Source organism: Xyrauchen texanus, chromosome 18 (genome assembly GCF_025860055.1).
Source record: "Xyrauchen texanus isolate HMW12.3.18 chromosome 18, RBS_HiC_50CHRs, whole genome shotgun sequence".
In the NCBI taxonomy this organism is placed as follows: Eukaryota; Metazoa; Chordata; class Actinopteri; order Cypriniformes; family Catostomidae; genus Xyrauchen; species Xyrauchen texanus.
In genome coordinates, this window is record NC_068293.1 from 37,411,428 (window position 1) to 37,437,297 (window position 25,870).

The 25,870-nt window shown below is 36.5% G+C and overlaps 1 protein-coding gene across 1 annotated transcript in view; it reads left to right on the plus strand.

Annotated features, from left to right (window-relative positions):
* Nucleotides 1-16,138: 16,138 nt before the first annotated feature.
* LOC127658682 (PTB domain-containing engulfment adapter protein 1) overlaps nucleotides 16,139-25,870 on the plus strand; it is an 81,745-nt gene continuing 72,013 nt past the window's right edge. The window contains exon 1 of the mRNA XM_052148107.1: nucleotides 16,139-16,331. The gene's annotated coding sequence lies outside the window, so the exon portion shown is untranslated. The remainder of the gene's footprint in view (nucleotides 16,332-25,870) is intronic.

The following is a 25,870-nucleotide window of genomic DNA, read 5'->3' on the forward strand; positions in this document are numbered from 1 at the left end:
CCTTCACCACCAAAACATCCTCCTTGGTTTGTTGCCTGTGTAACGGGAACCAACTTGTATGTAATAGCTGTGCGGTATTTGTAAACTTCACCTGGTCTCAAGAGGTGTGCTAGTGACTGACACTAGATGCTGTAGCCTTTAGCTTCCTTGTTAGGATGCCTGCCTCCCATGCTGGCTGACACCAGTCCGAATCCTGCTCGGAGTGGTTCGAGCAGGATGAGTACACTTGCAGTTTATGCCTTTCCTCATTTAAATAGATAGGAGCAGTATTTGAATGCCAATTGCATACTACATAGAATGCCTGTTACTTAGAAAATAGCTGTCTGGGGGAATTGTCAAAATGACCGCCAAGTGAACTGACTAGCCTTAAAGGGACTTTGCTTCTATCTAAAAACTTCTTGGAGGGGTGTTATTCCTAGTTTTGGAGTTTATTTGAAGTTGAAATTAAGGTATTAAGAGTCTGCCTTCTGGGTTTAAGGTGTTGACAGGTGCTTTTTCCTTTTAAGTGACTCATTATCAGAACAGACATTTTGTTCTTGGTCTTAAAGAATTAAGATTTTTGTCTTAATCAGAAATAAAATTGGAATTTTGCAAACATCTGTCACAGTACCTCAGAAAACATAATTTTTCTCATGTGCAACTTCAATCCTTCGTTGTCATAGGTCATGAAGAGCTAACAAAACTTATCGAAACATCAAAAACCACAACATGTATGTTAAATCCAATACCAACTAAGCTCTTAAAAGAGGTATTAACTAAAATCTCAGAAACTTATCTTAATATTATTAACTCCTCGCTATCCTTAGGACATGTCCAAAGAAACTTTAAATCTCAGTTATCAACCTGCGTATTAAGAAGTTACAACTTGATCCTGGAGAATGGTAGGTGGTACGATGGTAGGTCTTGGTTTGATTGCAAGCAAACAACTCCAGAGTTTTGTTTGCAGTTTTGTTTGCTTGTGGTGAAAAAAACAATATCCCTATAAAAACCTTGAACATCAACATTAAATTGTGGATATAGCCTTTTGGTTATTGTATCAGATATAGTTGCACTGTACATCTTCTGTACTATGCAGTGAAATTTTGCATAATCGTGACAATAATCGTATTATGATGTATGGGTTAAATCTTCTAAATGAACAAAATACAACATTGTAACTATTTTAGCCTCTGTTTCAGAACAAATTTAAGCAAGCTACAGGTCTGAAAATGCCCTAAATCACTCTATTACAACTTTTTATGCTTAAGCGGTACTCCTGTTGTAATTTCAGCTAGCTCCATGTAACAGGGAATTACCTGCATCTGATATTTCCCACTTTCTTGCTACATATTTCACTTGAAATGGTGAATGTCAAAAGAAATGCATTGTGGTATTGTGTCTGATGGTACTGTAACAAATCATTATTAATTATAATATTTTTTTTTTTTAAATGGAGTAACAACAGAAAGGCACAGAAAATAAAAGTTACAACGCATATCTAAGGCTCATCTTTAGGAGAATATCACTCCTATCAACCACTTTGGCAAATGTAATTTCTTGTTTCATGTTTGTCAAAAGGTTTGGTTAGATCAGTGATGTCTTTAAAAAAATCAATGAGAGCTTTGAGACATCCAAACTAGCCAAGCTGGTTATGTTGGTCTGATTTTTGGGCACTTGCCAGGTGGGAGACTAGCTGTCTGAGCCATCTGATTGACACCAGATTGACCAGCCTGGAAGACCAGCTGGACCAGCTTAAACCAGCTAAGGCCAGCAAGCCATTTTAGGCTGGTTTAAGATGACTTTTCCTGGCTGGGTTCAAGGCCGTGAGTTATAGCCCATACAGCTAATGAGCAGCCACTCATTTAATATAATCCATTAAACTACAATGCGTTTAATCCAGCTGCTCCTGATAAGAAATATAGACTGCCCTCAATTCTGGTTGAAAATTTGTATTTTTAAACTGAACCTGATACATCATGAAAGAATCTCTCCATCATCTGTGACATTCTGCTAAGGTTAAGAATTTTGTTTACGAGTCAAATTAATAATGCCACGGTTCTCATCGTTTCTGTCGTTTTATAGCCACTCACTCAATTTATAAAACTTGAGATGAAGTTGGAAATTTGACAAGAAGCAGACAGACTTCTTTCTTTGTAGATTGGATAGCAAAGGCTTCAGATAAACTAGTCACATTCATTTTCCATTTGTTTTCCTCAGTCATCTTTTCAAATAGTTAAAGATGATGTGTGTAACTTTTTCATTGTTAAAATATTTTCTCCTAGCCCATCTTAATATACAGAGACAACTGTAAGACTGTTGGATGATTTGCTTAAAAACTGTAAGTACTATGTCTCAGCACTTAATCAATAGCATGAGTTTGGGGCGGGCCTGTCTGTTTGTTCAACCTATTGGAGAAGGGGGTAGTATTCAGATGAAGGCTGTTTGAATTATTCTTTTTTTATTTTTTATTTTGCAATTCTGTTTGGTGCTAGTGGCTCAGAAATTTCATACTTTAACCATACATTTGAAGTGTGTATTTTCTGCCCAACTAGGAAATGGAATTGCAAAAATAATTGATATTTAAACTCGGAAACCTTCTATACTTAATTATTATATTTTATATTGGGGTTTTAATGTAAACAATATAGCAAAATAACATTTTGGTGTATTATCATTAATTTTATCTCAAGGGTGACATAACATTTACATAGCAAAAGGTTAATGGCATTACAATGACGTCCTCAAACAGGTTATTGATTAAATGTTTGTTCATTTTTGGATGTTTACCAGCTAATGCGGCATGTAATGTAAATAGAACACTCCTGCACCTTTATATATATATATATATATATATATATATATATATATATATATATATATATATATATATATACACTCACCTAAAGGATTATTAGGAACACCATACTAATACTGTGTTTGACCCACTTTCGCCTTCAGAACTGCCTTAATTCTACGTGGCATTGATTCAACAAGGTGCTGAAAGCATTCTTTAGAAATGTTGGCCCATATTGATAGGATAGCATCTTGCAGTTGATGGAGATTTGTGGGATGCACATCCAGGGCACGAAACTCCCGTTCCACCACATCCCAAAGATGCTCTATTGGGTTGAGATCTGGTGACTCTGGGGGCCATTTTAGTACAGTGAACTCATTGTCATGTTCAAGAAACCAATTTGAAATGATTCGAGCTTTGTGACATGGTGCATTATCCTGCTGGAAGTAGCCATCAGAGGATGGGTACATGGTGGCCATAAAGTGATGGACATGGTCAGAAACAATGCTCAGGTAGGCCGTGGCATTTAAACGATGCCCAATTGGCACTAAGGGGCCTAGAGTGTGCCAAGAAAACATCCCCCACACCATTACACCACCACCAGCAGCCTGCACAGTGGTAACAAGGCATGATGGATCCATGTTCTCATTCTGTTTACGCCAAATTCTGACTCTACCAGGCAACATTTTTCCAGTCTTCAACTGTCCAATTTTGGTGAGCTCTTGCAAATTGTAGCCTCTTTTTCCTATTTGTAGTGGAGATGAGTGGTACCCGGTGGGGTCTTCTGCTGTTGTAGCCCATCCACCTCAAGGTTGTGCGTGTTGTGGCTTCACAAATGCTTTGCTTTATACCTCGGTTGTAACGAGTGGTTATTTCAGGCAAATTTGCTCTTCTATCAGCTTGAATCAGTCGGCCCATTCTCCTCTGACCTCTAGCATCAACAAGGCATTTTCGCCCACTGGACTGCCGCATACTGGATGTTTTTCCCTTTTCACACCATTCTTTGTAAACCCTAGAAATGGTTGTGCGTGAAAATCCCAGTAACTGAGCAGATTGTGAAATACTCAGACTGGCCCGTCTGTCACCAACAACCATGCCACGATCAAAATTGCTTAAATCACCTTTCTTTCCCATTCTGACATTCAGTTTGGAGTTCAGGAGATTGTCTTGACCAGGACCACACCCCTAAATGCATTGAAGCAACTGCCATGTGATTGGTTGATTAGATAATTGCATTAAATGAGAAATTGAACAGGTGTTCCTAATAATCCTTTAGGTGAGTGTATATCTTGCCTTGTAAAACAGTTTTGTTGCTTTATACTTTTACATCTGAAACATTTACTGCATTCATTGACTTACCAGTATAGACTGACTGTGTGGGGCTGAACGGCATGACAATATGCTGAATGTGGACCACTTACAATATACTGTATATGAACACGTTCTCTGTGAGATGCATTAAAATTGGACTTGTGCAGATTATCCTGAGACTACGCAAAAAGACTCTGCCTCACATTTAGTATGTATCAGGCAGCAGTGAGCTGCATATTTAGCTGCAGCAGCAACAACAAGAATAACAATAATAAATGGTCTGCACTTATATAGTGCCTTTTTAAACTTAGCGGTATTCAAATCACTTTACACTGTGTCTCATTCCCCTATTCACACTCACATTCACACACCAATGAAGGCAGAGCTGCCATGCAAGGTGCTAGCCTGCCATTGGGAGCAACTTGAGGTTCATTGTCTTGCCCAAGGACACTTCAGCATGTGGAGTCACATGGGCCGGGAATCGAACCACCAACCCTGCGATTAGTGGCAAACCGCTCTACCACCTGTTCCACAGCCGCCCCTAATAATAAGACTCTTTGATGAGTTGTTTCAGAGGCAAATCTAATCTCGCATCTATTTTTTTTTTTTTCTATTTGTCCAAAGATGTGCTTTGCAGATGTGCTAGGCAAATACTTTATGTCGCCTTTGCCAGGATCCACCAGTAACTAAAAGAAGGAGAAGGCTTTATATAACCAACTTTTTAATAACTGGTGATTCAAAGTGAAATATCTTAAATTATAGCATACTACATAGTTAATAGTTAATAAATAGTTAAATTACGAAGGCTAAGTTCAGAACAGCATGCTTCCATTCTACTCATACTTATAATACAGTACGTATACGCCAGAAAAGAGTAGTGTGGTAGTTTCCAAACTTTTAAGAGGGCTAAGACTAAATCCTGCTGTCAGCTAGATCTGCAGAATTGTGTACCATCAGAGTTTATTTTATTCTGCTCTACTGAAATCTGATAATCTGATTTGCATAATCTGATTTACAGAGATGTTTATTGCTCCAGACAAAATAAGCAGGATGGATGTTGGTGTGGCTATCCTTATGAGAACTCTCCACAGGCATAATATTTTTTTATACTGTACGAACTATAGATTATTTACCCTAACCCTGCCCCTAAACCTAACCCTCACAAAAAACTAGCATTTTAATATTTAAAAAAAAGCATAGTTTAGTAAGTTTTTTTAAGCAATTTGAATTATGGGGACACTAGAAATGTCCTCATAAACCACATTTATAGCATAATACCCTTGTAACTGCCAGTTTTTAACCTAAAGAAATTAACTATAAACCACCCAAACACACACACACACACACATACACACACACACTGATATCTACCCCTTTCTTGCTACATATCTCACTTGAAATGGTGAATGTTAAAAGAAATGCATTATGCTACTGTCTCTGATGGTATTTTTTTAATTGGTGGAACATAACACAATGGCACCAAAAATGAAAGTTGTTTAAGAGGCTGAGATATTACATTTTGATAAATGGTTTTAAAGACAAACATGAATAACATGCAAGGATAAATTATGCACAAAATGACCAACATGCATAAAGAAAGTAAGAAGGGTCAAGTTTGATTACATGTGGCAATTATAGTGTTTCAGGCCTATACATTAAGATTGTCCAATTAAAAACTCAATCCTTAAAGGTGCACTGTGTTTGTTTATGTCGTCTTGGACTTACACAGACACCCAGGGGCCTGGATGCAGCATCATTCAAATGCAAAAGTTTTCAGTTAAAGATGCCATTGTAGAAATTCATTATTCACAGTAAACCCTGATTAATTTAATCGACAAGTGGAAAATTCTAATAACAGGACGGTTCCTGGGATTAAGATATCCTAACATTGCAGGCCAAATTATAGGATCCTCTCCATGTAAAATAAAACAGCTTTTAGAATGTTATTGATATGACTGGAGCCTTCATCTCATGCGAGTCATCATGATTATATACACGTATCAAAATCACAATTACTTTCTTTAGTCATAAAACTTTTTTAATGAGCAAACAAATGCTGAATGCACCTTTTAATGTGCAGATGATTTACCTTACAGTATACATATTTTCATAATAAATTAAACAAAAAAACAAACACACATAGGTGTCGGGCAGCTGTCCGTAACTCTCTCTCTCTCTCTCTCTTTGTCGCACTGACGTCTACATTCACCTTTATCCCTCTCGGGCTTAATCAGCCTAATTAGGGGCCAGGTTTGCAGAATCACAGCCTGGCCCCACCCTCCACCCTGTCACAGGAAGTCTTAAATCTTTTGCAAGGTCCAAGCATGGCAGATAAGAAATGCCCTAGCCCTAGATAAAAAAAAAAGACTGTAAAACTCAAGTACTGTATAAGAGAGAATGCAATAAGCAGTTTACGCATTAACAGATATCCTTGTTTTGCGTGTTTGCTTTTGTTGACATGCCTTTGGAGGGTTCGGTTTTGGAGAGAAGGCATTTGGTTGTAGTTGTCAAAGTGGTGGAAGTTAGATAAAAATGTCTAAAATCATTATCAGCACCATCAAACATAAATTCAAAAATGGTCAGAAACTAATTTAAAGACAACAGATTGTAAAGTGAATATCTAAGTTCTGATGTGACAATCCACATAATCTCAATTGGATGAATTAGCTTTTAGAGTATATCATCGCATTTACTCATCTTATCTAACCTTTCTGATGTCTCTCTAACAGAGAGAGAGAGAGAGAGAGAGAGAGAGAGAGAATAATAGATAGAGATACTGTATATCATAATTCCCTGTCATTATAAAGGCCATTGCAGCATGTCCTTACTGTTCATCAAGACATCTCTGTTTGCCGTTCTATTTAAGTTAAACAGAAGACACAGAGAAGGGAAAAAATCACTTTATATTAAGGATTAACTGAACTCAAAGCATCTATCAAAGCAGCAGGTCCAAAGCCTGATGTTGTGCTTTGCTGTCTGCCTGGATGTAGATCCCTGTCACTCTGCAGGATATCTGCACTGACCTGTAGAAAAATAGACCAGATAAAATGGACAGTTCAGCTGTAGGGCTATAACAAGGTATTGCAAGGTATGCATTTGTATGACTCTGCAGTCATTTATTGTATTCCAAAGTGTACAGGATGTTAGAGCCCAATGAAGTTTAATGGACTTTATGGACTGTATGCAAGGGCATGCTATTAGTCATCTCATGTTGGAGAGATAATAGCACTAGAGTTTTAAAAGAAGCATGTAATTGTCCATTTCCTGTGTAAACAAGTATCTAACCCAGGAGATGCTTTGACCTCAATTACTGCCATGTTCCATCTGTGAAGAGAGTGGGCTGTCCTTGCTGGTTTTTCTGTGTCACTCCCTCAAAGACTTGAGCTGGTATCTGTTTTCCTGACAAGATCACATTCTAGCACATTTTAGTGCTAATTCCTTGCATGCTAAATGAAACACAAAGGTGATGAAGCTTATCTTGGGTCATCAACAGCATATTCTACCCTGTTGGTCGTCTAAGTGTGCCTTGCAAAATTAGATTGCTAAAAATTATATCCTGAAAGCTGCCACTACGACTTCTGCCTGGCAGTTCACCAAAGCCCCTGCAGGTATAGTCTATTCACGGTGGGCTTCAAACATAACACAGAAATGTTTTTTAAGAGAGAATATATTTCTGGGAGGGAGGATGTTCAAGAAAACAGGCTATGAAGGCCATTATGATAACCAGCATATAGATGAATGGTACTTTTTCCTGTCCTGTGTGCAAGATAATATGCAGCAAACTTTTTGAGGAACTGTGAAAAAATACTTACCGCAATGTTTTCATCATACCACCTACAGATAAGCCTGCTTAGCATATTGCTAAAACTATTTGCTGTATGGAGCAAAATAAGATCACCTTATAAAGACTCACCAAGCAATCATAATTAAAGTAATTTTCTTTGTAGTTGTACTGTACATTGACACCTGAGTGACCTATTTAAATCACTTCAGTGCTTTGTTGAAAATATTCAGGACTTACTCATAGAAACATTCTGTAATATCAGAAATATTACTCAGCTTAATTTGAGTTAATCTGCTGCTTTCAAATGCAGAATGAGTAATATGCCTATACTCAAAGTCCCAGTGTGTTAATTTACACTTAGTGGTGTTTGGATCTCATATTACTGCATCATGCATTTTATATATATTTATAAAATACAAACATCAGCTTACATTATTTAATGTAATGTTTAGAAACCCATTTAACTTGTATTACTGCTATGTTAGTGTTAGCTTGGATTGTTTTTTTCTTGTATTAACCAAATCCTGAGTTGTAAATAGCATCTAACACTATGCGTACTCAGTGCAAGGAAGATGCTTTATGTTGCTTTTTACATTTATGTTTCACAAGATTTGCAGAGAGTCAGGATGCAAACGGAGAGTGAAAAAACAAAAGGATTTATTTAAACAAAAATAAACAAAACCAAACAAAAACTACCTCATAGGGGAAAAACACAATCCAGGCTTGGAGCCCACTGAAGCTGGGATGGGGCAGACGAGCTGGGTACAGGACCAACCAGAACCGATTAGGAACATGAACACTAACAACCCCAACATGGACATGAACAAGATGAACTGGCACTGGACAGCACACATGAGAAGACTAAAATAGGGAAGGAAATCAAACAGGTTAATGGGCAGGGCAGGTGTAACAAATTAACTAATAATGGTCAAACAAGGAGGCGGGTTTGACGCAAGACTGAGAGACACATGGCAATACAGAAACAAAACAAAGCCACGTGCTCTCACAAGACACAGACACCCTAATGGCACGAGCGCATATCGCCAAGACAACAGGCAACATGCGCTCATGCCAACTGACAGATAAGACGAGAGAATGCACGTCAACGCTAACAAAGCAATGCCATGCATTCTCACACAAGACAAAGCCTTAGCGTGCATCACAAGGCCAACACCATGCGATGCACACAAAAGGCTGCAAAACAAGGCAGGACAACTGTGCGAGAGTTCGGCCACACACAAACCGGACACCTCAGACCAAAGTAACCAAACCTCAGCACGTGACCCGGGTGCACAGCACAACACAAGCACAATGCAAAGTGCTTCCGTGGTCGCGAGAGACAGACATAAATAACTGTCGTGAGTGCATGCCACCAAGATGACATAAGCGCAAAGCACTCACGCCAATAACAGACAGAACATGGAGCGTGTGTGTCCGGATACCGACACAACCAAAACCGAACCAGACAGGGAAATCAGGATGCAGACACCATGCTCCCAACATGAAACATGAGGACAACCGAAGCCATGCGCTCAAACAAAGATAGAAAAATAAACACAAGACAGACATAGAACAATGATGTCACAGTCCTGCCACACAAAAACCCAGACTGAAAGAGAGACAGGACTATGACAATGTGGGGTCTGTTAGTGCAAATAGCTTCTGTCTTAATAAAATGGATAATTCTGACTTTGAAATCTGATCGGATGAGCCACATTTGAAGGTGTTGTAACATGACTATAAACACACAATTGTGACTACAAATTGATTCTACATTAATTTGCAACTATTACATTGCTTGCGACTGCCAAAACATTTAGGGCCTATAAGTTGCTACATTGTTTGGCATTTTTTTCAAATGCTTTTATCCAAAGTGACACATAAATGAGGAACATAAAGGTATCCAAGTGGAGAAATATCATGTAATTTAACTCATCATAAAATGGACATGGCCCCTTTAAGAACCAGAGATTTGCGACACCAGAGTTTGCAACACCTGTTTTCCGGCACCATCTCATGTTAGAAATGTGAGAACATACATTGTGCAAGAGACCTTCAGCTTCGGTTTTGTTCATATGTTGATAATTCTTTGGGTAGATATACAATTTTACACAAAATGTTGTTAAATTGCACAAGAGTTATATGCTAAATTTCAGTGTTTTTTGTGGGTTATTTTTGAAGGACGCATATGGATTACATGTGTGGAGTTTGACCACATTTTGGTACACATGCAAGGACTGTGTATGTAAATTTTGAATTCATCATATCTTATTTAATGATTTATAGCCCAGAGTGTCCTTAAAGCCTGGTTAAAAACATATACAATTCTTTGAGTGATTTAAGCATGTGTTAAATGCATAGAATGCATAGAATGCTTTGAGTGATTTAAGAAAGTACTCAAATGTTTAAAATGCTGTGAATGATCTAAGCATGCATTAAGGTGATATATGCTGAAGCATATTGGTAAGCTAATGTCCTGTTTGTATTTTAATTTGACATTAGCCTCTACCGTATTTCATTCTCCGTTTTTCGTTGAACCATATTTCATTTTTGTTTCTAATTTCTGTTTTCCATTTATATATGTAATGATCTGGGAAATCAGGAGAAGGCAGACGGGAGGTTCGGATCCACACGCGGCTTTTATTGACAAGCATAAACAAAAACAAACTCAGGAACAAATGAAAAGTCCATGATGGGAAAAATAAACTAAATGAGGAAAACATAAAGGGGCTAAACAGGTTGGGGAAACATCCATAAAAGTCAGGGAAACCTCGAACGAAGTCAGATAATATGAAGGACATGCAATGAAATGTCAACATTCAACAACGATCGACAAAGACTGAACAAAGAACCAGGTTTAAATACAGGAGGGAACAAACAAGGGAATGAGGGACACCTGGAGGAAACAATCAGGGAAGGATAACCAATCAGGGGAACACCAATGATACAAAGAAACTACAGAGGACTACAAAAACCAAACATGAAACAGGAACTAAACTAAACTTCAACATAAAAGCACAAAACAAAAGACAACAGTGAACATGACAATATACTTGGAGATATATATATATATACAACTTTTTTCTTTATTTTTTCTTTTTACAAATATATACCCCATCGACAGCTACAGGTGCACAGTCTATTTATGGATAATTATTTTGATTTAACATCAGTCATTCAGACAAAGCAAAAATCAGACAAAAATTTTTTTAATTCAGGCAACAGTCCAACAATTCACAGAGCTTAGCAAACTCCTTAAATCTTTTTTTAAATCTTAACTATCTTGTGTTGATCATTAGCAGCATGACTTCATCCTTTCTTTCTTTCCTCCTAACTATCCACATGTTTGTTACGGTGTGCCCATGCCTCAGTCTTGCTCTGGTTTGCTGTGGGTAGAAGCAATAGTGAGGTATGAAATTCGGAGCCAGTCTGAGCAAACTGTGATCGCCTTATCAGTGGACCATTTTTAATGGGATTTTATGCTCTGCCCACCAGTGCTGTTTTGCTGTTCGCTGCCTTTGTGTCTCAAGACCTGCTAACATGCAAAGTTTGTTCCTATAGAGAGAGAGAAAAGATTAAAGCAAACAATGAACAGTTCAGGCAGGTTTTTGGTCCCCACCATATGTCGCTGCATAAACGGGCATAGTCTAAAAATTCAGGAGGTGACATAAGGTGGTATGCAATATATTTGGAAATGTCTCATTCTTATAAGCACTGACTGCAGCAAAGCATCATATAAAGGATTATGTGTTAAATAATAAATTACTGTTCATTTACAGATTTTATTCTGACTGTGTTATAAAATGTAAAGCAGAGGTTTAATGAACGTTCAGGCTGCTTTTTACTGAGATAACGTAGTACATTGTTAACTCATTTCATGATAAACAACCCATTTGGCTCACTAATTATCTTTCCAATTTCAATTTGAAAAATACAGTTCTGAAACTGAACAGGAATCCATCTAGACAGGCAAGTCTAGCTGGATAGCAGCATGTAGAGTAAATTAAATAGAAAAGAAGTTCAAAGTAATCAAAATAATTTAAATTTATAACTTGTTTGGTGATGTCACGTAATAAGTGGACATCAAAACACCAGACTTCTTTCTTGACAGACATGTGCTCCACTAGGATCTCAAGTTACCATGGCTACCAAGTAAACTTAATGTTGAAAAAAAATTATTTCAGTGCATTATGTAGATTATGTTGGTAATGACGGATACATTAAGGAACAGGTGTAAATAAAGAATGAAATCCAGATGTACACTTAAATGAGCTAATAATATGCTATCTTAAACAATGTTTAATAAAAATACAATAAAACTTCAAAATATTTTTTGGGAATTTATTTATTTAAATATGGCATGATATTTGAAACTCAGGGTTGGGGACAGCACCAAAACATGCACTTTATACCGTAAAATACACAATTTAATTTACTAGAATAATCATCTTGAGACACAGTAAAAAAAAGTCTAGATCTGTCTTTGTCTAAACTGACTATGAACATTTTAAATAATTGTTTGAAATATGTTTTTCCCAGAAATACATCCCAGGGACAGAAATATGCCTGTAATCTGAGAATCACCCATGTATTCTTTATATATGCAGTTTAGTATGTATTATTTCAAATAGGAAAACATATTAGACAGCCTATGATGAACAGAAATACGATGCACTGTGTGCATTTTTGCTGTGATTATTTGCATGCAACAAATGCAGTTTATTTATTTATTCTAATTTCCAAACCATATTTTCAGATTGGGTGGGCCTGCTGTTAATCTTTGTGGACCTTGGACTTTATATGGCTTTAATTGCTTATGAAATCTTATGCCTACTCAACTATGGAATAATGCAATTGTGTACAAAAAATATAAATAAATAAATCCTCCTTTGAAGATTATCTGCACTTCCTCATTTCCGGCACAAATTTCCTTATCATGGTATAATTTTTTAATTATGCTGCAAATTGCTCCAAAAAACGACAAGCACAGACAAACAAAAGGACAAAAGTCCCATTCAGAATGCACAAAAACTACTACTGTTTGGGGCCCCCAAGTGGTTGAAGGGCCCTGGGCACTTACTGAACTTGTTGCAGCAAACAGGGTCTTTTAAATAATTACCAACATAGTATTTACTTCATTATTGCTTATTTAATCACTCGTGTTTGATTAAAGGCTCTCTAATGCACAAGGAATATTCGCACATTTGAGCCAAAATGTGCAGAGATTACTTTGAGTACTGATATGCTCACTAAAATCTTTAGTTTCTGTCTCTCTTCATTTGCTATTCACAATATTTCATTTTAGATCTGGCCCATTTTGTAAATACTGACAGGATTGGGAACAATGAGTTTTGAACAAAGGATTGTTAAATTAGTTGCTTTGAATAGATTAATTGTTCTCCATTTCCAAATAGCACAAAATTGTATGTTTAATGATTGATTGAAAAGAATCCTCCTGCATCAAAAGATGGGCTAAATTGAAAAAAAAAAAGTTTGTTTGAAAGGTTGGTTGAAAAGAGGTTGTTTGAGGTGCCTGCATAGCTTTCATTGCAGTGAATAACTGTCAATGTTTACTTCTGTTTGTCAGATCTTAGCGAGTTCATGAAAAGATAGGAGACTGAAAATGATTATGAATCTTGATTTAGAGGTGCATTCAGGACGTCTGGCCAGCAAGCAGTTTTCAAAGTATTCATTCCAGTCAAGAAAGTCCAAGCACACATTTTAAGCCTTTTATATACTGTGATAAGGCTTTGAGTTCATAAGTGCTGCATAAATATAGATTATAGTATTCAATTTTCTATGAATGGATTAATGCCCACTTTAATCCTTAGTTGTCCTGAAAATCTATACAGTATTTTGTTCCATTGTTTTATATTCATCCAAGCATGCACTCCAAATCTCCTCAAAACACCAGTTTTAGCCAGGGCCATGGTCAGTGGGGGTGTAACTAAATGCATCTTTACACAGCCAAGTTTATGGGTGGAGGCCATGCATGAAAATTCTGGTGCTCCATGAATTCAAGCGCATTAATGCATATTCTTTGCATTCAAATCCTTACATTCACATGCGCTTAGTGGTGTAAATTTAGCCTATTTTATTATAATTCTTTACCTCTGTAAAGCTTTTGTTCTTAGGATTATCTAAAGGACTATAAAAAGAAAGTATCTCTGAAGGAAAGTATTTCATGGCTTGCAGCTAGATAACTAGGCTATGTATAAGCGTCTTCATTAGAGAGAGTGAATTATCTTTAAAAAGGCTTATTGTATAAAATGACTGAGTCTGATAGCTTTCAGATTCTTAGATGGGATCTCTGTATACCAGCTCTCTTGATTGTGATGTTAGTCATGACTCTGCACATAGGACATACTTTACAGTACAGTTGATGCTTCCTTCATCATTCAAGTTCATTCCTTATATGATATACCTCCTATATTAAAAGGATATAGTAGACAGGGAAGTATGTACACAATGAACTGTGAGATGTGTGATATGCAATTAAAGATGATGTTTCAATGTTGTTATTATTTTCTTTTCATTTTATTTCATATAGATTCATTCATTTTTAAGTTTCTGAGGACAATCTTATTCATTTCACTTGAAAAGGACAGTGATTACATACACGTTTTGTCATTTTGGTGCTCAGAGAATCATATTTCAAAGGTTTACCTCTGAATATTGTAATCAGTGTGATTAAATCAGAGTTTCTCTTGTACATTTTTAAAATGATATTAATTAATCTACAGCTCAAGCGTTTTATGTTCACTCATAGCCAGCCAAAACAAATGTCTTAAACCTTCCTTACTCTTTGTCCCTGCACCGCTTGGCTTCAACTTAGCTAAAAAATCAGTGTGATCTCTTTGTGAAAGCTCCTTTTGTGATGCTGTGGCACTCATTCTTATTCTCCCTGGATTCTATGTCTCCCACCTGAGCATGTCACACATCAGCTTTTCAATGGCAGATGATGGGAGGCCTTTTTATAGTACCGATGGCCATTTTGTAATGATGATGGATCTGTCTATGTGCAGGCCTATCATTTTGAAAGTGTCACATATAACCGTTGAACTGCTTATTAACTTGCAACCCAAAGACCAAATGAACAGTTACATTTTATGACTACATATGTGGGTCAAATATACAATTAGTTGCATATCTTTAAAAAAAACTACATGTTTTGTAAAAGAAAATACATTTGAACTATAATTGATAGTTTGTTAATGTGCAATTGACTGTGCTTAACTTTAGTTTGGGGGCAAATTTGTCCTCAGGTTGTAGCTAAATCTGAATTTGGTGGATGTCATCAATACATATCATGTATAAATAAATATATATATATATATATATATATATATATATATATATATATATATATATATATATATATATATATTCCAGAATGTGGCATGATTTTTGATGCCAGATGTATTTTGAGTATTTCTGTAACTGCTGATCTCCGGGGATTTGCATGCACAACAGTCTCTAGAGTGTAAAGGGAATGGTGTGAAAAACAAAAACATCCAGTGAGCAGCAGTTCTATGGGTGCAAATGGCTTGTTAATGACAGAGGTCAGAGGAGAATGGCCAGACTGATCCAAGCTGACAGGAAGGTGACAGTAACCCAAATAAACATGCGTTACAACAGTGCTATGTACTGTAGAGAAGCGCTTTGAGGTGGATGGGCTACAGCACAAAAGACACCTCCAGGTACTACTGTCAGCTTAGAACAGGAAACTGAGGCTGCAGTGGGCAGGCTAACCAAAACTGAATAGTAGACGTTTGGAAAAACATCGCCTGGTCTGACAAATCTCGATTTCTGCTGATAATGGTAGGCCCACTAGAGTCTCCGTTTTCTGTTCTTGGCATAGAGAAGTGGAACATAACATGTTTATATTTATGTATATATTTGACATTTATATTTATGTAGTTGGTTTCTGCAAAGAGTAATATTGCATTTATTTTTATTAACTTTATACATTTGTTTATAATATATTTTTAAATAGCCTATTATTGGTCAAAAATAAATAATAAAATCGTGTCTGTTATGAATTAAAAGTGCAAATTACCACATATATTTATACAGTATCTAAGAAATGTAGCAGTAAGACATTGTCAGTTAGTTAGTTTGTTTGAGTTTGACTCTTTGCATTTAATTTATAGCGGACTTCCATTCTTGGCGCACGCATCACCCCCGTCTGGCCCTTTAAACCTCCAGCTGGTTGGCGCGACTCCTGCGGTGGCATTTGACGGAGTGGGCTGACGTCACTAAACTTTTCCAGTGGCGTTTGTGTGTGTGGATTATGAGAGAGTGAGTGTGTGGAAGACAGTCCACTGCTCAGGACGGGCAAAGGATTCCTGTTGTTTCGATAGGAGCGCTCGGAACGTTAACGCTTTGAGTCAAGACTGAGAAAATCGTGGATTGTTTCTGTAAATCTCTTCCCTGTGGAAAAGAAACTTCAAGCCCTGAAAAGTGAGTGCGTCCTTGTATAAAAGTTTCTGCAATTTATTTTTCATTTCTGCTTGTTAGATTCCCTAAACAGTTTTTAGGATTTGTTTATTGAAATGAACTGTCAATGTATGTTTCGTAACGATGGAAGATGCACGAGCAGGTTCATTATTTTGCCATCATGGATGCAAGAATGCCATGCGGGAAGTCTCTCTGCTCTTCTTCTTTGAGGTTGAAGAAATATTAACAAGTGGTTGTAGATGTTGTTTGAGATGTTATGAGAGCGTTTCATTGGTTCAAATGCCGGGGAAAAAGGGAACTGGCGCGTCAGACACTGTACATATCTTGTGTTTACGTCCAGATTGATAGGCTACTATGTCGCGGTTGTCAAGTAAGCTAGTATTGATGCAATGGACCATTGGTTTAAAACTGGGTTCCATCCATCCATCCACCCACCAACCAACCCACCGATACACGGTTTTGTTTTCTATAGCTTGGAATGGTTTGATGCCCTGTGTTTAGTTCAGCTTCTCATTAGTTGAAATCCCTGTGTTTGGCCATGTGGCACCCCTGGGAAGTACTGGCACAGTCTGTCTGTGGATACCTTTCGAGGACATTTCCAGTCTGTAATCTGCATTACAATGCCTTTTCCTTTTGTAAGAGCCTGCAGATTTACAGGACAGTCTTGAGAAAAGCAAACCAATCACTGAATCTTAGAAAGTCCTCGACCGTTGCAAACATATCTGATATTCTGCAAATATTGGGCTTCAGAGAATTCCTCCTGCCATGCATTCTCTGTCTCAGTCATTTGTTCATCAAGAGGTGTTGATGTGTGACTTTTTAATATATTTATTTGGTCAGTGTGTTTAATGAGCGGAAGAAAAATTGCTGCAAGGCTTTTGAACTACAACCCCCAACCGCATGTGCTTTTAATAGCTTGAAATTCACTGTTTTATATGTTTTTTAAGGACACGAATATCAGTTTGTACACAGTACATATTTAGAACTTTTATTTCAAATTTCCAAATTTAAAGTAGGATAATGATAGCATAACATGCAGTTACACCCCACATCCAACCACACACAATCATAAACATGCAGTTATCCTTGCTTTTGAATAATAAACAGAAATAAAGCATATAGGATGTGGAAACTGTGTGGGGAAAAAAATGTCATCATATTTTGAGCCCACTTTAGCAATATAATGGTTCTGATCTGTTTGATTTTCCCACATGTGAATGTGTGTGTGTGTGTGTGTGTGTGTGTGTGTGTGTGTGTGTGTGTGTGTGTACACTTACATAAGCCACAGTATAGTGTTTTGTTGGTGTGATGGTGGAACATATTATCCAGAGATGTACTTGTCCTTTTATGTGTTTCCTTTCAGCCTGAAACATTTAAAATGTTTTGCTATTGATTGGATTGCTGACAAATGCATGTTTATTTAATATATATATATTATACATACACACACATTTTATAAAAATTTTAATGTTTGAATAAGACTCCAAAGCACCTTTAAATTACAAATGCCTGATTTCGATCATTCTTCAAGAGATATTGATTTTTATATACATTTAATGAAAGAGGTGACAAGTACTGTATATGTTTTATACTTGAAAGCCCTTTTTTATTTTTTTTTTAATTTGCTCAATAATGGGACAAAGTTATAGAAGTGTGCCTGCTGTTAATTTTCAATGATTTTATGATTTCACTCACTCACTGTCTAACTTAGCTTAAGTCTAAATGCAACTTTACACAGCCAAGTTAATCCTGCTGTGTGCCTGCTTAAAATTCTGTGTAAAGACGCAATGCAGCATAAAAGCAGTCTAAATTAAGCCTGTTCTAACCCACCTCAGAGCAGCCTTAAACTTTGTAACCACCACTACTGCATAAACACAAACATAAGCCTTGCAGTCAGAGTGGCATATTAAAAACCATGAGAAAAAGGATCAAATTAAAGATCTGTTAACTGGCCTAACACATCTTATAATATAAAACAACAACATTGTAATTGCATCACAAATGATTATCTATTGGGCACTCTTCTCCTCTCCTTCCCTCTCTTTCATGATGTAATGCTTAGCAGATGCTTTTAGCAGTAATATCGTACTTGAGTATTCAACTTGTCAAACCCACTGCTATTCATGATGTAACTACACTTGATTTTATCAATTAATAAGAAAAATATTCTCTGTGTGCATATAGTCTTAGCATATACAAGACAGTAGTTCACTTTAAAGAGATAATTAACTGTAGAACGGACAGTTAACACTATGTCTGTTTACAATGCAATGGATACTTATTTTATGAATTGCAGTCTGACACATTGAAACTTGCATAGATAAGCTAATGCGTTCACATACTTGTGTAGAATTTTGGCCTAGTTAAAATACAAATAAATATAAACAGTAGAACTCAAAAGTTTACAAATGCTTAGATGATCAAAATAGCACTAACTATCCAATGTAAAAAAAGAAAAAAGAAAGAAACGCAACTAACTGCACATAATTTCGGAAAATATGAATTAATTGAAATTCTACTGTAAACTAACTTCATTTGTGAATGAAGACTGTGTATATCAGCCACCACCAAAGACCATTTTTGACACAGGAAAAACCCTGAATCTCTAGATAATTGCGAATGAGAGCGTGCATTGGAAAAATTAGGCAAACATCCAATGACCTCATTACTGGTACAGACAGTGAATTGTTTGAATATAATGGCACTGTCATGAGTGGACTGTCATGCATTTTTTACTCCATCATTCTTTTTTACAACTACAATGACTTTTAATCCAGAATAGGATTACAAAATGTTAGAAGTGCAAGCTTGCGGAAACGGTCATCCTAGTTAACATTAAAGTGATAGTTCACCCAAAAATGAAAATTCTCTCATCATTTACTCACCCTCATGCCATCCCAGATGTGTATGACGTTCTTCTGCTGAACACAAATTAAGATTTTTAGAAGTATTCCTCAGCTCTGTAGGTCCATACAATGCAAGTGAATGGGTACCAAAATTTGTAAGCACCTAAATCCAAATAAGGGCAAGATAAAAGTAATCCAGATGACTCTGGTGGTTAAATCAATCTCTTCTGAAGCGATATAATAGGTGTGGGTGAGAAACAGATCAATATATATATATTTTTTTATATATAAATTCTCTCTGCTCCGTCAATCTCCACTTTAAATTCACTTTCACATTCTTCTGTTTTTGGTTATTCACAGTCTCCATGTATATCATCCCCTACTGGGCAGGGAGGAGAATTTATGATAAAAAATGACTTAAATATTGATCTGTTTCTCACCCACACCTCTCATATCATGTCTGAACACATGGATTTAACTATTGGTGTCAAATTGATTCGTTTTATGCTGCCTTAATGTAGATTTTGGAGCTTCAAAATATTGGCACCCATTTACTTGCATTGTATGGAGCTACAGAGCTGAAATATTCTTCTAAAAATCTTCATTTGTGTTCTGCAGAAGAAAGAAAGTCATACACATCTGGGATGCCAGAAGGTTGAGTAAATAAACATTTTCATTTCACATTGGGTTAACTATCCCTTTAAATGTGTGGTTGTAGCTTTTCGCTTGTATTTTTAGAAAATTGGATTAACTCACCCTTTAATTTTTTCATTTCGATTTACTCGACCCATTAAGATTTTCCACTGAACATTGGAAATTACAGACTCTGTGACACATTTGTTTTCACAGCATTTTTTTCTATAAATCCATCATGTCTTAATAATGTTGTTACATATAAAGACCTCAGAGGAAATGCACCCCTGAGGAAAAACTGGATGCATTTATACTCTGGTGATCATTATGGCCACAGAAGTGCTCTAATTTTGTTTTGGCTCTCACCAAATGACTATCGAGTTTTGAATTTCCTGACTTCCAGCACTTAGTTGTACCTCTGACCTTTTGGAGGCCATAAGACATTGCTCAAGGGAGGAAAATCGTATTACATCGGAGGCTATAGATGCACCACTGTTTGGAGGTTCATTAATTATACTTACCACCAGGGACTGCTTATTCTGCAGCCATTTGTCCCTTTAAAATACTGTGTTTAAAAACTTTAAATTCTGAAACATACATACACTTCCACTCTGTGCTTTTACGTGTTACTCTGGTGTGGTGTGTTGGAGTGAATTAAATGAGAGCACTTGTTTGTAAACCTTTCTTCCATGTACTTTCCACCTAAATTGACAAGTGATGTTTTGCTGACATTTCCCAAAGAGCAACTAAGACTTCACCAAGAGTCTGCGTTTGGCCTTATTGCTATGAATAAAAATACAATGGTTCCCTTTTTTTTTTACTAATAGCAGTATTTATTATTTGCCATTTAAAAACAACTGGAGTTTTTAAATGTAAGGGATAGGTCATCCAAAAATGAAAATTCTGTCATTTACTCACCCTCATGTTGTGCCAACATAATTGTTTTATGTTCCCTGAGTCACTATTTACATACATGCATCTTTTTTTCCATACACTGAAAATGAATGGTGACTAAGGCTGTCAGTCCCAAACATTCTCCCAAAAATCTCCTTTTGTGTTTCACGTATTATACATGAAGGTGAGTAAATGATGATATATTTTTTAATTTCGAAGTGAATTAATCCTTAAAGTTTATGAAACAACTGGATTAACAGATTATATGTTTTTACCATCCAATGCCTGTCTGCGGTCACATTAACTAGCCTACTATTTATTATTTTTAATTGGCAGAATCATTCCCATTGCAATTCCAAGACCTCTAAATGTTTTAAGCAAATCCCTTGGATTTTAAGAATAATTAATTTGATATAACATTGTTTTTGTGGTTGCCCTAATCAGTATGTGCCAAGTCGTTCCCCAGCTAGATCCATAAAATAATTTTCATTAAACCCAATGGGATTTATTTTTCTTCATTACAAGGCTTGTCACCATTGACAACACTAGTGGAACAGGATTTGCACCAATTTTATTCAGCTGTTGATGCCCGGTCTTGAGACGTCAACACAGTAATTTACCTTCACTGTTTTAATGCATTATAGAGATGATGGGTGCACCTTAGATGCCATTATTGTGATGCATGGCAGCTTCCAATTTTATGTTATGTATTGATTTAGACTGTTTCGAGTCATAGGCTAATTTCTATCCTATTTAATCATTTTACAGCATCTTCACTGTGTCCATACAGATAGATGTCTTAAGGCAGGTGCTTTTCAATACATGAAACTGTTTCCTAAAATGGAACAATTCACATTTTTAGCAAACAAGTTCAGGTATCTCTAGAAGAACATTACATTTTCAATCATTTTAACACCTCTCTTAACCTGACTCTGCATAATTCACATGGCACTGTGATTTTACCTGAGTGCCTATTCAGTGCCACATAATTTTTAAAAACCAGTAAATCCATTATCACGTCTGATGTCACGCTTACAATAAAAGGCCAGGATCTATAAAAGCACCGCTGATTTTGCTGAGATGCACACTTGTTGCCAGAGGGGTTCTAATTTACATTTTTGAAAGTGCCTTTTTAAATTGAACCTTTTGCATAAGCAAACACGCCATTTTAGTGTTTGATTAAGGTCAAGTTGAAGTTAAAAAAAAATAAATGATGTGTGAATTATGTGAGCTTAAAAGGGATAGTTTTAAAAAAAAATGAAAATTGTCATTTACTCACCATCAAATAGTTTCAAACCAGTATGACTTTGTCTTCTGTGGAACACAAAAGGAGATGCTAGAAAGAACGTTAGGAACTATCCTCATTAGTGCAGTCCCTAACTCCGTAATAATGACAGCCTCAGTCACCATTCAATTTCATTGTATGGAAAAATAAAGATGCAATGGAAGCAAATGGTGATTGAGGGTGTCATTTGGTCTGTTGTCTCTTTTTTGCTCCATGGAGGAAAGAAAGTCATACAGGTTTGGATAAACAAGAGGGTGAGTAAATGATGACTGAATTTTCATTTTTGGGTGAACTGTCCCTTGAGGATAGTTCACCCAAAAATAAAAATGATCTAATCTTTTACTCACCCTCATGCCATCTCAGATGTGTATGACTTTCTTCTGCAGAACACAAATGAGTATTTTTAGAGGAATATTTCATCCCTGTTGGTCCTCAGAATGCAAGTGAATGTGTGCCGATTTTTAAACTCCAAAATCCACATATAGGGAGCATAAAAGTAATCCATGTGTTCAGATGCAATATGATAGGTGTGGTTGAGAAACAGATCAATATTTCAGTAATTTATTGTCAAATTCTCCTCCCTGCCCATTAGGGGTGATATGCAAGAAGGATGAGAAAGTGAAAGTAAGACTCAGTTGGTAGAGCAGGTCGGCCACTAAACGCAGGGTTGGTGGTTCAAATCCCGGCCCACATGACTCCACATGCCGAAGTGTCCTTGGGCAAGACACTGAGCTCTGCCGCTATTGGTGTATGAATGTGTGTGTGAATGGTTGAATGAGTCACAGTATAAAGCGATTTGAATACCGTTAAGGTTAAAAAGGTGCTATATAATTGCAGACCATTTACCATTTACCTGTCAAATCACTTCAGAATATATGGATTTATATACCAGAGTTGTCTGGAGTAGCCTACTTTTATATTGCCCTTATGTGGATTTTGGAGCTTCAGAATTTTGACAGCCATTTACTTATATTGTATGGACCTACAGAGCTGAGAAATACTTCTGAAAATATTCGAATTTATTCAGCAGAAGAAAGTCATACACATCTGGAATGGCATGAGTAAATGATGAGAGAATTTTCATTTTTGTGTGTACTATCCCTTTAAATGCACACTAGCAATGCAGGAACTGTTTAGTTGGAATGTTGGAGCAGTTCAAATCTAGCTAACACAACTAGCATAACAAATATAATATGCATATAATATCCTGTTTTTCAACCAGTGTTTCTTTTCTTTTTAATTATTTTGGGAATCCAAAATTGCATTATATTATTGCAAAATCCAAATGTCATTATTCACACATTTTTCTGTGGAACATATAAGGAGAGGTTTTTGAAGAATTGTCTTCAATATCAGTCTGTTCCTAACACAGAACTAATGCATGGATTCTGAAGTTGTTATTCACTGATTATCTTTAACCCACTCCAAAGCTTGTGTCTGCTCATCCAAATTTTGGATCTGCTTTTAAGAACTATGTTATAATTAAAGAAGAAAAATGCACAATAGGCAAGAACACAATGCATAATTATAGTGTTTATGCACTGTGTGAATACTCCTTTTCTCGTAGTTTCTGGCCTTCTGGAAATTAGCACGCAAATCCTGCAGCTCCCCTCAAGAGTTTTAGCAGATCTGTCACGTTTCACTCTGTGGGGGTCCTTAATCACTTTAAGAGTTGGTTCACACAAAAATGAACATTGTCTCATCATTTACTCACCCCCATGCCATCTCAGATGTGTGTAACATTTTGAAGCTCAAAATGGCAGGAAAAAGGCAACTTTAAAAGACTACAGTGTCAATGTCAATGTAATCAATGTCACCTGAAGCGATCCAGTTAATTTTGGATGAGAACAGTCCAAAATGTATATATTTTATGTACATATTTAGGTATATCTCACTGTGTGCTAAAATGCTGATTCTAAAAAAATACAAATAAAAATGTTTGAATGGTGTAATCGATATTATAATTTTCAAGAGTGATCATGTTGACATTGTTGACCTTTTGAGAAGTAGACAAATCTTGCAGCATCTCTCAAGGGTTTTAGGATTTATTTACTCTCCCTTGTGATGCTTCAAACCTGAAGTTATTTATTTATTTTTTTTTGGCAAAAAACAAAAGAAGGCATTCAAAGAATCTTCATGCAGCTCTTTTTTTTTCATTCAACAACATTTCATAATAATCACTGTCCAGCTCCAAAAAAAATACAATAAAAAAATTTGAATTGTGTGCTGTATTCCAAGACTTTGAGGAAAAGATTCAGTCATTATTCACTAAAACATTCGATGTAGCTTTAGAATAAAATTAATTTAGACAAGGGGATGATATTCAGTGAAGAACTTTACTGACGGTCTGTTCGCTCACACGAAGATATCGAATGGTTTCAGAAGACTTGGAATATTGCACAAAAGTTGTATGGGCTACTTTTATGATGCTTTTTTGGAGCTATGTAGATGTGGTCACCACCAACATACAACAAATGTTGTTTTTTTGTTGTTGTTGTTTTTGTGTTCAGTGGAAGAAATTACAGCATGTAGGTTTGGAATTCCATTGGGGTGAGCAAATAATGACAGAATTTCCATGTTTGAGTGATTTAATACTTTAAATGAAAAAAGATCTTCACCAATGCTTTTAAGTGTAGGATACACCATATCCTGGAATGTTCTAAATAGTCCATCAATATAATTGGTTGAACAACAAGAGTCCTGTGCATTTGACACCTATTATCAGACAGCAATCAGCCTGTTACTGGGCTGTTTTCTCAACGCCTCAGTGTTTAGTACTGCATGGCATTTTACCACCTTTTGACACAGGTTGTGTGCTGTCAGAAAATCAGATCACTTATTGCCTATGGAATGACAGTAGGAGAGAGAGTTTCTTTTCTCTCTTCCAGTATCGAGGTTAAATAAATATTTCCTCACAAGGTCTGCATTTCTGATGGTGTTTGAAAGATACTAAATGAGAGCAGAGGATGAAAAGGACCCATGACTGCAAAATTTTTGTTCGTCATATTTTGTTTTTGTTATCTCTTTTTTTTTTCATTCTGTCATACTCTAATTAAATGTTGTAAGAGACGTGATAGCTTGGGTGTTATTGACTTTGTGTAACCAGTCCTGCTCGACCGGCTCCTAGAGGGATTCGAACCAGCGTCAGCCGACATGGGAAGGCAGGTTCGCTAACAAGGAGGCAAAAGGCTACAGCCTCTAGCGTCAGTTGCTAGTGTGCCTCTTGAGGCCAGGGGCCGGATTCACGAAAATGTTCTTAAGAAAAAAAAAAAAAAAGAAACTATGCAGTTCTTGGAAGTTTCTTAAGTAACATCTTAATATTTTACTTAAAGGGGTCATGAATTGAAAAATCAAACTTACCATAACATCGTGACAAATAAGAGTTCATAGCTCTATAAAAACCTACTGTAATTTCAGAACGGAAAACGTCTTCGTTAGTCCAAAAAAGGCTTTATTGAAACCAAGGTGCCAAAATGGCTTCCTCACTAATATGTCATAGCAAGTTATTACATCAGCACAGGCCAGCCTCTTTATAAACAATCAATTTTTGGAGCAACAGGAGGTGTCACGATGGACACGAAGATGTCAACATGTTGCAGTGCCATGTTGTGGTAAACTAGATATCTTGCATTTGCTTCATAAGGATCCCAGCATTAAGAAATAGTGGCTGACGTTTATTTTTAATGAAGTCCTGGATTGCGTTGATAAGAACGTGTTTGTTCGGTTTGTTTGCGTGCTTCATTTTACCGATGATTCTTTCACAAACAAGACTCCGTTCGAAGCAGGCTTTGCAGAAAAGTTGATGCAGTGCCAACTACATTGGACCTGACAGTGATGTTGCAACAAAGAAGTGTGATTATCCATGTTAATTGTTTTGCTTCGTA